Consider the following 13,871-nt stretch of genomic DNA (forward strand, 5'->3'; position numbering starts at 1 on the left):
GAAAAAAAACAAAATTTTCTTGCAGTTCTGGAGGCTGGAAGTACAAGATCAAGGTGTTGGCAGGTTTGCCCTCTCTTGAGGCCTTTCTCCCTGACTGGTAGGTGGCTGCCTTCTCACTGTCCTCACATGGTCTCTCACCTGTGGGAGCACCCCTCTGGCGCCTCTCTCTGTATGTCTTAATCTCCTCTTCTCATAAGGACACCAGTCAGATTTAATTAGAACCCACCGTGACCACCTCATTTTAACTTTATTGCCTTTTTAAAGGCTCTATTTCCAAATACAGTCACATTCTAAGGTACTGAGGGTTAGGGCTTCTACATATGAATTTGGGGGGGGGGTGACACAATTCAGTCCATAAAGATGTATATACAAAAAGAGAAGCTAATAAAGCATATAGTGAATATAGCATATTAACAACTGGGGAATTGGGCGAAGAGTACGTAAGCATTCCTTGAACTTTTCCTGCAACCTTTCTGTGTGTCTGAAATTATTTCAAAAAAAATTTTTTAATCAGATTTCTTCCCTCCTGGGGTTTGAGGGAAAGGTAGACATACAGTGATCAAGAGAAGAGACTAAGAAAAAGACTGTGGTGCTGAGAACCCTCCAGACAGTAGGTGTGAAAGGTTGTACAGCTCAGAGCATGCCCTCAGGTTATATGCCTGGGTGTGATAACTCACAGCATCTATCCCCAGCAAGCCCTGGTGAGGAGGGCCTTACAGTTACTTGGACTTTGCAGCAGTGGCTTTGAAGAGGGAAAGGAACCAGACATGCCCAGATTTTAGGATACACAGCCCTCTGCAAAATTTTGGAAATTCTCTTTTCCCAAAAAGAAAACTTGAGAGTGAAAGCATGAGAACATTATTATATATTTTTTACTATGCCTAATGAAGGAACTTCCCTCCATGCTCCCACAGTATTATATTGAAATACCACTTGTTTAACAAAAATACTTTATGCTCTAATTTTTAGCCCAAATTCTGTGGGGTGCTCAGGCCCTTCTAACTCAGGCCCTAAATAGCCTTTCTGCATACTCTTTCCTTGCTCTGGCCTTCACTGAGCACATCCTGTACTTCTACCTGCTGTTTGATTGCCCTCCTCCATCTACTCCCCAGAACCACTGCTACTCATCCCCAAGGCTGCACCCCCAGACTGCCTGACTTGCCCATCTTGCCTGTGGGCCTCCACGTTAAGTGGCCTCACATGTTTCATTGACACATAAGGAAGAATTGGGACCACACACGGGCAAAAGAGCATTTTTGCTCCAACATAACGCCGACAGGCAGAATTAATTGCCCTCTCTTTGGGGCTATCGTAGAATATGAGAATACTCCTATGTCAGTCCTCAGAAGGACATCTTGATATTTGTGCATCTGTCTATCTCTTCAAATACTGAAACCGTGCAACTCAGATTGGGACTTACATGCTGGGTCTTTTTTTTTTTTTTTTGGCCCCATTGTGCAGCACGTCGGATCTTAGTTCCCCGACCAGGGATCAAACCCATGTTCCCTGCATTGGAAGCATGGAGTCTTAACCACTGGACCCCCAAGGAAGTCCTGCATGGTCTTTTAATTGAGATCACACACCTGGTCTCAGGACCTAATGAAGCTCAGGTTCTTGATGTCTCATCGCAGAAAGAATTCAGAGAGAGACAAAGTGATAGGTAAGAAGTGGATTTATTTAGAGAGAAACACACTCCACAGAGTATGGGCCATCTCAGAAGGTGAGAGGCCCCACAATATGGCATGGTTAGTTTTTATGGGCTGGGTAATTTCATAGGCTAATGAGTGGATTATTCCAACTGTTTTGGGGAAGGGGCAGGGATTTCCATGAATTGGGTCACCACCCACTTTTGGGCCTTTTATGGTTGGCTTCAGAACTGTCATGGCACCTGTGGATGTGTCATTTAGCATGCTAATATATTACAATGAGCGTATAATGAGGCTCAAGGTCCACTGGAAGTCAAATCTTCTGCCACCTTGGACCTAGTTGATTCTAGCCAGTTTTTGTCATGTCCTATGGTTATGTCATTCATTTAAAGGTTGTGCCCTGCCCCTTTCCCTCCTGTTTCAATATGATGTGAGCTTATTAAGCCAAGACAATTCATATCTCATGATTCATTTCATTCATGCAAGCACAAAGCACATTTATAATCAAACATCTATTAATAATCATTCTAATAATAGCTAAGCTTTATTGAACACTCATAATGTGTCAGGCACTGTTTTATGCCCTTTGCAAATATTATCCTATTTAATTTTCACAGTAAGCCCATGAAGTAAGTGCTATTATTATGTCCATTTACAGATGGGGAAAATGAGGCACAGGAGGTTTAAGGAACATGTCTAAGGTCAGGGTGCTAGTAAGGGGAGGGCAGAGATTGAAGCCAGACAGGCTGGCTCCAGAGTCCATGCTCTGCTATTAAGTACCATTTATTGAGCACTTATTCTGTGCCAGGCACTGGGTTCAGCACCATCTTCTTTAATCCCAACAACCCTGTGAGGTACGTATTATGTTCTGCATTTCAGATGAAAAAACTGAGACTCAGAGAGATGACCACTTGCCTGAAGTCACTCACCAGCAAGATGAGGCCTGGCATGGAAGCCTTCCCTCTAGCCCTCCACTTCACGTGGGCCTGAATATTTAATAGATAGCTAAGGAGGAAACCGGACCACACACAGGTGAAATCACTTAAAACTATAAATGGGTGAGAGAGAACTGTTGGGCAGAGGAGGCCATGGTGGTGGGACCCACAGAATTGGCAGCTAAACTCTAACAGTGTTCCACGTCCAGAAGGAACCACAGAGCTTATGAACACCAACACATTCCACCACCCATCAAACATCCAGTGTAACTGATTTACCTGAAGAAATCAAGGACTCATTATCATCCCAGAGCAATTTCTAAGTAAGGACTATGCTGGGCACCCCTCATGACCTAGAGTTCATAATGGCATCAGGATAGCCACTGCAGTTGTGAAAATATTGAAATGTTTCTGTACAGATGGGTAAAACCTGTTCTCCCAAGCCCTCTGATTGTCTACCACACCCTAGTACCCCTCCCTAGGGAAATTAATATCAACACCCAGACCATGATCCTGCTTTCACACTAGGCTAGTTTGGGCCATGCCTATCCATTTCATACCCCTGACTTTCTCTCATCTTAGAACATACTGTTTTGGGGGCAATGTGCCTTCTATTTCAATACCACCAAAGTAGACAGCACTAAGACAGGACAGCCCAGTCTCCGAAACACCCAACCAGAGAGAATTGTTCCTTTTTTCTTACTATGAAAGCAATTCATGTTCTTTGTTTAAAACACACACATGTATGCATACACACTGGAAAATACAAAAAAGATTAAGAAGCAGAGATAAAATGACACCCACTCCAGCACCAATCAGAAACACCCAGGATTAGGTAAATGGCACTGTGCTTGGAAGTAAGGATATTTTTAAAAAGTTGAATAAGATACAAACTTGTTCTAACTAGGTTTCTAGCTCAGTGAGGTGGAAGACAAACCATGTTCACATCGAGTAGGTAAGTGACAGAGGTATGCCCAGGGGTCTCTGGGAGCTGAGTGGAGGGACCCCTGACTCTTGGCAAAGTCCTGTCCTCGCCTTTATACTGGAATCACTTTATGGCCATAGTGAAAGTGTGGACTCAGGGAAGCAGGCCGAGGAGCATGTTCAGTCTTTTTGACAGGGCCATAAGGCTGACAGAAAACAGGAGAGCTCGTGGCTCACAAGCAGTCCATCCCAGCTCATAAGAAGCTGGGAACTTTGTTCAGAAGCCTGTACAGAAGCCTCCAGTGATTTACAGGGCCACTTTGCATATCTCCTTCGTAAACCATTATAGGGTGAAAGGCAGCAGGTTAAGGATCCAGTGGTTGGAGAATATCAGCCTCAGAATTTTCAGGATTTAGGTTCTTTCTTCAATTCTTCTCATTCTTATATTTGAACCGGGGGTGGCTTCTGTTTCAAGGGTTCTGGATATTGGGGGAGTCCGTGTAGCATCCTGAGGAGATGCAGTTCAGTTTTCTTCTAATTTCAAGAAGAAGGAAGGGGACCTTACTTACTTGACAGGATAGGAAAGGGGGCAGGGAGTCAGACTGCGGAGAAAAGGGAACTAGTTTCATAGACCATTAACCACGTGCCAGGAAATATGCTAGATACTTCCCCTACATTTACTCATATAATCCTAATGTTCCTGTGAGGTCAATATATTATTATATCTATTATAGAAGAAGCAACAAAGTTAAAGTAATTTGCCCATGACCACCAGCTAGTAATGGCAGTGCCAGGATTAAACATAGGTCTGTCTTCATTCAAAACCCATGTTCTTTCACAAAATATGTCTATCACAGTTGTGTGAGGTCAGATTGAAGAGAGGGCATTTGGCAGAATGTAATGGCTGGAATGGAGCAAGCGGAACAAGGAAGGTTGACAAGGTTACAGAACATTTAATGACATGATCCTCCCCAAAGGTTGTACTTTATTAGCCTGCCTGCCTGCCTTCTTCCTTTTCTTCTCTTCTTTTTCCTCCTTTTTCTTCTTTTTGGCCTGCCAAAAAGAACTCTTACTAAATTTTTATCATTTACAAAAATTTTGTATGATTTTTTTTTTTCCTTGCGGTATGCGGGCCTCTCACTGCCGTGGCCTCTCCCGCCGCGGAGCACAGGCTCCGGACGCGCAGGCTCAGCGGCCATGGCTCACCAGCCCAGCCGCTCCGCGGTACGTGGGATCCTCCCGGATCGGGGCACAAACCCGCGTCCCCTGCATCGGCAGGCGGACTCCCAACCACTGCGCCACCAGGGAAACCCTGTTATGATTTTTTAAAGAAGAGAGATGATGTTTTACCAAAGCGGTTAAAAATACATGTTTCTAACAGCAGCACCAAAAATTGTTATGGAAAATATTGTTTATCTTCCAAACTTCAGTACTTAGATGCCAATCCATCATGTTCTTCCTTATTATTTCCTTAGGATTAATTACAAATAAATCAAAACTTGTATTTTATCATGAAAAAAAATCTACACACTTTCTCCTTGTCCTCATTTTATTACATTCAAGATTAAAGGTGATGGCAATACTGAGGGAAATGATTAGCTGAAGAGAACAACATAACTAACAGGTAGCACTTACTATGTGCCAGGCACTGTTCTAAATGCTTTACGCTGCATAACTCATTTAATCCTCACCATAACTCTATAAAGCAGTGTGCTGCTATTATCCCATTTTGCAGATGAGGAAACTGAGGCACAGAGTGGTTAGTAACTTCCCGAAGATCACACAGCTAGTAAATGGCAAATTTAATTTTCAAATCCATTTCCTTTTTTTTTTTTAATATAAATTTATTTATTTATTTTTGGCTGCTTTGGGTCTTTGCTGCTGCACGCAGGCTTTCTCTAGTTGTGGCCAGCAGGGGCTACTCTTCGTTGCAGTGCGTGGGCTTCTCATTGCGGTGGCTCCTCTTGTTGCGAAGCACGGGATCTAGGAGTGCGGGCCTCAGTAGTTGTGGCATATGGGCTCAGTAGTTGTGGCTTGCAGGCTCTACAGCACAGGCTCAGTAGTTGTGGCACATGGGCTTAGTTGCTCCGCGGCATGAGGGATCTTCCCGGACCGGGGCTCGAACCCATGTCCCCTGCATTGGCAGGTGGATTCTTAACCACTGCGCCACCAGGGAAGTCCCTTTCTTTTTTAAGACATGAGAGAAATAGCTTTTGAGCTCTAGGAGAAGAGAAAAGATGTCAACAACACAAACTTTGGTTTCTGAGACTAATAATAGCCAACATATATTAGCACTGTTCTGAGTATTTTACATGTATTATCCAATCCTCTTATCAGTCTTATTATTGTCCCTATTTTACAGATGAGAAAACTGAGGTACAAAGAGGATAAATAAGTGCACAGGTGCACAGCTAGTAAGTACACAGCTAGTAAGTGGCAGGGTGCACAGCTAGTAAGTGGCAGGGTTAAGATAGCAAAGGAAAATGGCAAAAAATGTGAGAAAAGGCATTAAAAACTTTAGAGTCTTTGGGCTCTCTTTGTGACTGAAGGCAGTCTGAGCCAAATTCTTGTCACCATTTCTTACTCAAGAGTATGCTTTCAAGGGGATTACATGAAATGTGAAAATTTTGAAAACTGTAAAGCACTATAGAATTTAAAGAATCATTCAATTAAAAACAGTTGAAGCAAAAAAAGAGTACACTTTCAGAGAAGGCTACTCCTCGGTGAGTACCACAGGACGTGCCTGGGTGACAAAGGTTTTCATCAGTACATCTGGTTCCTGCCTGACTCTCCTCCCCCACAATGATGGCATTTATAAAGCTTCTCTCCTAAATCACCACAGTGGAACGTGAAGATGAGAACACAGTCAGAAGATTTCCCCAAGGTCACCACTTTTATAAACTTTCCCTTCAGTCCTCTTCCTGGAACTTTCAAGATCATTCCATAGAGTTGACCCCCTCTCTTATCCTTCAACACTCTTCTCTTGCTTTTATAACATCCCCTCCTAGTTTCCCTCCTACTTCTCTGGCTGCTCCTTCTCAACCTCCTTTGCCAGTTTCTTCTTTCTATGTGGTCTTTAAATATCAGGGCTCCTCGAGGTTCTGCCCTGGCATCTCTTACTCTCTACTCTCCCCCTGGCTATTTTAGCCACTGCCATGGCTGTAAAGATCTATATGTTGGTACCTGCCAAGATGATCTTCATCCTGGTCTCTTCTTTGAGCTCCAGACCTGTATATACCTGCATCGTAGATATTTCAATGTTAGTACATTCAAAACAGAACTCCTGATCTACCCCCAAAGCTGCTTTTCCTCCCATCTTCTCTATCTTAGTAATTGGGAACAACCAGCTAGTTGTTTGTGCCAGAAACACAGAACTTAGCCTTGACTCACAGTCAGCTCATCACTGAATTATTTCTCCAGAGTAGACCTCAGTTCTGTCTACTTCTCCCCATTGATCTAGTCTAGGGCAACTCCATCTTCTGCCCAGACAACAACAATAGCCTCTTAACTGCTTCCACATTTTAAAGTGTAGAAGGCATCACTCTTCTCCTGAAAACCTTTCAATGGCTGGCCAACCGGCTTCAACTAAGATCTAAGTTTTTGGTGGCTGGTTTCAGCTCCCTCCACTTTCCCTTCGCCTACCACATTCTCCTTACACTGGCCTCTTCCGGTGCTTTTTTTAAAAAAAATTAATTTTTATTGGAGTATAGTTGCTTTATGATGTTGTGTTAGTTTCTACCGTACAGTAAAATGAATCAGCTATACGTATAAATGTATCCTCTCTTTTTTGGATTTCCTTCCCGTTTAGATCACCACAGAGCACTGAGTAGAGTTCCCTGTGCTATACAGTAGGTTCTCATTAGTTATCTAATTTATACATAGTATCAATAGTGTATATATGCCAATACTAATCTCCCAATTCTTCCCATCACCCCTGCTGCCCCCCACCCCGGTATCTATACATTTGTTCTCTACATTTGTGTCTCCATTTCTGCTTTGCAAATAAGATCATCTATACCATTTTTCTAGATTCCACATATATGTGTTAATATACGATATTTGTTTTTCTCTTTCTGACTTACTTCACTCTGTATGACAGACTCTAGGTCCATCCATGTCTCTACAAGTGACGCAATTTTGTTCCTTTTTATGGCTGAGTAATATTCCATTGTATATATGTACCACATTTTCTTTATCCATTCCTCTGTTGATGAACATTTAGGTTGCTTCCATGTCCTGGCTATTGTAAATAGTGCTTCAATGAACATTGGGGTGCATGTGTCTTTTGGAATTATGGTTTTCTCAGGGTATATGCCCAGTAGTTGGATTGCTGGGTCATATGGTAGTTCTATTCTTTTGGTGCATTGATCATAGCAAACTCTTACCTGCTTCAAAGCCTTTGCACGTGCTGTTGACTCTGAACAGACCCTCTTCCCTCTCTCTTCATTCGGCTACCTCACCTTCTCGGGTCTTGGCTTAAATCACATCTCCTGAGACTCCCCAGTCTCTCTTAGGTCTCTCCTGTTACGCTCTCTTAATGCTCTTAATGCATTTTGTGCTTTTCTTCCTAGTAGTAATTATGTAATTATTTGTTAATATCTATCTTCTCCAACTGAATGTGAGCTCCAGGAGTGCAAGGACCATGAACTGCATTCACCAGTGTATGTGACTGACAGAGGTCTGACCTTAGACTGAAGACATTTTCAAAGTGGAAACTTTCACATGGCTTCTTCACTGAGTGAGTTTTCTGTGTTCAACAAATTGGGATTTCTCTTTCATGACCTGTGACCTGAGTCATGAGATAACGAGCAGGGACAGTTTAGCAACTTTACTGTCTGTTTGTCTTTTTTCATCCACTTGTGACAGGGGCTGAAACACAGGCTGCCAAGAGCACTGACTAGCTGGGAGGGACAGGAACCTTGCTGTGACCAAAGTGAGAAGAGGTGGGGCTTGAGCGAGTTTGTTCAAATGATGAGACAGGACACTTATACAGAATGAAAATGCAAGGTTGCAAATTCTGCCCGAGGGAGCTGAAAAGGGGAACTGCGTGATGAATGCCGGTGGGGCAGGGGGTGGGAGAGGTTCAGAAAAGGCAGTATTGGCTGCGGTACAATTTGCTGCTTAGCTTCTGCTTTCAGCATCTGCTGTGACCAGATGGTGTGCAGTGATCTCTCTGGCCAACTGAGCCAAGGAAAGAGTAAAACTTCCCCAGTATTTGTAGACTATAGGCTGTGTCTGACGGGAGCAAATTGCCCTGTAGCAATTAGCAATTTCTCTCACTCTTTTCCTATGTTTTACTCTATCTTTCTCTCTCTCAGAAATCTTATTTTTTTTTTTTTTTACATTTTATTACTTTTAAAATTGAAGTATTATTGCCTTGCAATATTACATTAGTTTCAGGTCGATATTTTTATACACAAATGATCATCATAAATCTAGTTACTAAGTGTCACCATACAAAGTTATTACAATATTATTGACTATATTCCCTATGCTCTACATTATATCTCCATGACTAAATAAGTCATTTTAACTGGAAGTCGGTACCTCTTAATCTTCCTCATCTACTTCACTCATCTCCCCCGCCACCCCCACCATGACAACCACCAGTTTGTTCTCTGTATCTATGAGTCTGTTTCTGTTTTGTTATATTTGTTCATTCAGAAATCTTATCTTTGATCTCTAAGTGATCTATATTGATATCCTGGTCAAATATTTCCAAATCCCTAAGGCTTCCCCTCCTCCCCTCTGCTCTCAAATGTGGCTATCTGGAAAGGTTTTCTTATAAATGGCTGGCCTTTCATATCCTCGGTGATTCTCCAACTTAAGGAACAATCCCATTAAAAGGGAGGAAAATTTTCACAAACTCACTTCTCATGCTGTCTGGAAATATTTTTAATGACAATTACATTATTTAAATAATATAAATTATTATAAAAGTATAAATTTCTAAATGTCCTTATGTTTATAGCTTTTAAAAAGCTATCAAATTACAGTTATAAATTAAACACCAACAAAACCAGTAAAGTTAATAAAATCCAAATAACATCAGTACTTAATGTGACAGGGAATATTTGGATGAAATAAAATCACCTGCAACATGAATGTGGTAGTGACAGGTACAGGGTAAATTCTTTTGCACTGGGCATCCTGCACCACCATTTGCTGAGCTATTCTTGATTCTCTCCCAATTTTGCTTTTTCTTGGTTTCTTCATTCCACAGCGTGTCATGTGGCTGTCAGTTGGTACTGATGCATTGTTTTCACATTGCTTGCTTCTGTTAATGTTTTATTAGATCATGACAACTGGCACTTTGATACCAAAAAGAGCAAGCAAAAATGAAGGTATGTTATGAGAGGATCATGCAGATGATCTAGAACTGTGTTGTCCAACATGGCAGCCATTAGCCATATGTGGCTACTGAGCACTTGAAATGTGGCTCGTCCAAACTGAGCTGTGTGTAGATGTAAATACATTCATATCGTGTTTTGCAAGAAAAAGTAAAATATCTTATTGAAAATGTTTAAATTGATTCCATGTTAAAATCACATTATTTTGGATACATCAGGCTAAATAAAATATATTATCGATTAATTCCACTCGGTATTTTTATTTTTGCTTTAAATATCTATCTATCTATATCTATCTATCTATCTATCTATCTATATATTAGAAAATTTAAAATTACTTATGTGGCTCAAACTCTGTTTCTATTAGACTGCACCTTTCTAGAATAATTGTGTGTGTGCATGTGTGTGTGTGTGTGTGTGTGTGAAAGAGAGAATGTGTACAACAAACTGAAAATACCATATAAAAACTCTCATAGGGACTTCCCTGGTGGTGCAGTGGTTAAGAATCTGCCTGCCAATGCTGGGGACATGGGTTCGAGCCCTGGTCCGGGAAGATCCCACATGCTGTGGAGCAACTAAGCCCGTGTGCCACAACTACTAAGCCCACGCACCACAACTACTGCAGCCCCCGTGCCTAGAGCCTGTGCTCTGCAACAAAGAGAAGCCACTGCAATGAGAAGCCCACACACCGCAACAAAGAGTAGCCCCTGTTCGCTGCAACTAGAGAAAGCCCGCGCACAGGAATGAAGACTCAGTGCAGCCAAAAAATAAACAAATTAATTAATTAATTAAAATTCTCATAGAAAACACGTGGGTAATGAAGAGGTTTCCAGTTTAAACCACTGCTCTATCATTTAATGGCTGCATTCTTTCTCAGAAGCCAAGGTTACAGAACCGGCATAGGACTTTCCTTGCGGCTCTCACTCTAGTAGCCTCGTGATATAATATCTCTGTTGTTTTCACACATGGCTTCCTTATTAAAATATTTTGGGGAAGGATCCAGGCACTTCCATCCCTTCCAGAAAATACATACTGCCTTACCTGGTCATTTTACTGCCATTTGATCAAAGATTGTTCCCCATTGAGGAAATATGAGGTAGGTTAAAAACAACAACAACAAAAAGTGAGAATGTACTCCCTGGGCAAGCAGATGCAACTACTTCCTAAGCTACACAAGAACTGCTGAAATTCAGGGACTGCATCTGTTTAAAAAAATTGGTCTAAAATAATACATAGCCCGGAATTCCCTGGCAGTCCAGTGGTTAAGAATCTGTGCTTTCACTGCCAAGGGCTCAGGTTCAATCCCTGGTCGGGGAACTAAGACCCCACAAGCCACGCAGTGCCACCAAAAAATGAATAAATAAAAAAAATAATACTTAGCCAAATATTCAGTTGCATTACTTAGCAAATATTTGCTACATTTCTATTTGCTGAATATCTCATACAAGGCTCCACAATAGGCACAGTTAAAATACAAAGATAAGTAAGTCAGGGATTTGCTTTCAAGAGGCTGGTCATCCAACCAAGGTAATAAAACATGTCAAAATTTCTTCCTTTTTAAATAGCAAACGTTGATTGAGTAAATATATGTTCTAGAACTGTCTAAGGGAGTTCTATACCTTATTTAATCCTCACAACCCTAAGAGATTGCCCGCATTTTACAAATGAGAAAACTGAGGCAAAAAGTTATGAAAATACTCAACGTTATATGGTTATTAAGTAGCACTGGCAGGGTCCAAATACAAATAGTCACCTCCAAAATACGAGCTTTTTAGTCACTATTCTATCTTGCTTCTCTTTTCAAAAAGAAAGAAAGAAATTAATATTAGTATTTGCTTTTAGAGAAAAATTGGAATTATACAGAAAAATAGAAAAGAACATAAACTCTCAAAGTCCTACCACCTAACAAAACAGCTGTTAAATATGCAAATACTACCTTTAACTTCAACTATAATTATATTACAAGAAAGATATATTGATACAGGGCTACAAGAGTTCAGAGGTAGGAAAGAGGATTTCCTGCTGGATCTTGAAGGACAAGGTAAGATGTGGATGTTGAGGCATTCCAGGCAAAAAGAACTGCAAGCACAGGAGCATGGACTCAAAGAGGCCCAGGACTTATTGGAGAAACAGCAAGAAGTTGTTTGGCTGGAAAACCACCTTAAGCAATGAAGCTAGAAAACTAGAAAACTAAAGGCCAAGTCATAAAAAGCCTAGAATTCCTCTACCTTTCATCTTATCAGTACTGGTAATACCGCAATAATTACTGTTTATTCCTGTGTCAATCTCCTCTGTTAGTCTGGGAATTCCAGTCTATATCACCCTTCATTCATTGAGCATTTATTGTGTGCTAGGCACTGTGCTGAGCACTGGCGATGACAAATAAACAAGTTATGTTTTGCCCCCAAAGGAATTCACAGTCTAGTGGGGAAGAAAACGTTAAGATAGTTCTGATGGAAAGATGAACAGTGTGGGTTTCCGTCACTTGCATCCAAACAAGCCTGGCTAAAGTAAACTATTATCAACATATCTGGCCCATCCCACTAGACTCCTGATTTGATCACTGATTTTATTTTTCAAGAACCTCTTTGTCCCTCCCTGTGATCTGGCTTCTATAGGGTACAAGTAGGGCACAGAGAAGGGGAAACCATGGCCAGATAGAACTAAATGGCAAGTAAGATAATGATTGAAAAATGCCTGTGGGATTTGGAAACTGACACCGGAGAGCCTGGTGAGAGAATTTTCTGTGGGAGGGCAGGCACCCTGCAGAATGTGGACTGACTGGTGTTGAGGAACAAAAGAAATGGTAATGTTGTGGAGATAGTGGATGAAGACTGTTATTGGACCAGGACCCTTTTTCAGATGGTCTTTTGGGGGCCTGAGGTAACTTAAAGGAAGATAAAAATGTATTTGTTTCAAAGGCCAATAAGCACATGAAAAGATTCTCAACATCAGCCAACAGGGAAATGCAAATCAGAATCAAGAGATACCAGTTCACACCCACTAGGATGGCTATAATCAGAAAAATACATAATAGCAAATGCTATCAAGGATGTGGAAATATCAGAACCCTCAGATGTTGGCCAGTGGGAATGTAAAATGGTGCAGCCAATTAGGAAAACAATCTGTCAATTACCCCAAAGTTTAAACATATAGTTACCATATGACCCAGCCACTCCTAGGCATATACCCCAAAGAAAAGAACACATTTATCCACACAAAAACCAGTACAGGAATGTTCGTAGCAACAGTATTCATAATAGCCAAAAGTGGAAACAACCCAAATGTCCATCAACAGATGAATGGATAAACAAAACATGGTATATTCATACAATGGAGTAGTGTTCGTCCATAAAAAAGAAGGAAGTACTGATACATGCTACAACATGGATGAATCTGAAAAACATAAGAAGCCAGACACAAAACACTACATATTGTGTGGTTCCACTTAACATGAAATATCCAGATTAGGCAAATTCATATAAAAAGAAGGTACACTAGTTGTTGCTAGGTGTTGGGAGGAGGGAGGCATGGGGACTGCTAATGGGTACCGGTTTCTCTTTGGGGTGATGGAAAAAAATGTTCTAGAATCAGATAATGGTTATTGTTGCACAACTCTGCACACACTCACACACACACAAACACAGGAGCGTACTTTTTAAAAGGGTGAATTTTATGCTATGTGAGTTAGAGCTCAACTTAAAAATCAAATTAAAATTAAAAAAAATTTGTGGGTAATTCCCTTGTCGGCCAGTGGTTAAGACTCGGCCATTTCACTGCCGTGGGCCTGGATTCCATCCCTGGTTGGGGAACTAAGACTCCGCAAGTAGCACAGCACGGCGGAAAAAAAAAAATTTTTTTAAAATTTTGCCCTCACAGAGGCCCCTTGCAACCTAGTGAGATGGAACACGCAAGACATTAGCAACAATTCCAACCAACCACAGGCTCAGCCGCTCTTCCAGTCCGAAGACCGCAATTCCACCACGCCTCCGGCAGCGGAAGTCCCGGCCTAGAGG

General features: G+C 41.4%; 1 long non-coding RNA gene across 1 annotated transcript; it reads right to left on the reverse strand.

Annotated features, from left to right (window-relative positions):
- Nucleotides 1–5,524: 5,524 nt before the first annotated feature.
- Nucleotides 5,525–13,859, reverse strand: LOC114900568. Its single transcript, XR_003794873.1, has 3 exons — nt 13,795–13,859; nt 6,689–6,743; nt 5,525–5,725 (listed from the first exon to the last, which is right to left on the reverse strand). It is a non-coding gene; the product is annotated as an uncharacterized LOC114900568 (long non-coding RNA).
- Between the last annotated feature and the right edge of the window lie 12 nt (nt 13,860–13,871).

The sequence above is a fragment of the Monodon monoceros genome, unplaced genomic scaffold, assembly GCF_005190385.1.
Source record: "Monodon monoceros isolate NGI ecotype Baffin Bay Population unplaced genomic scaffold, NGI_Narwhal_1 Super_Scaffold_19, whole genome shotgun sequence".
Classification (NCBI taxonomy): domain Eukaryota; kingdom Metazoa; phylum Chordata; class Mammalia; order Artiodactyla; family Monodontidae; genus Monodon; species Monodon monoceros.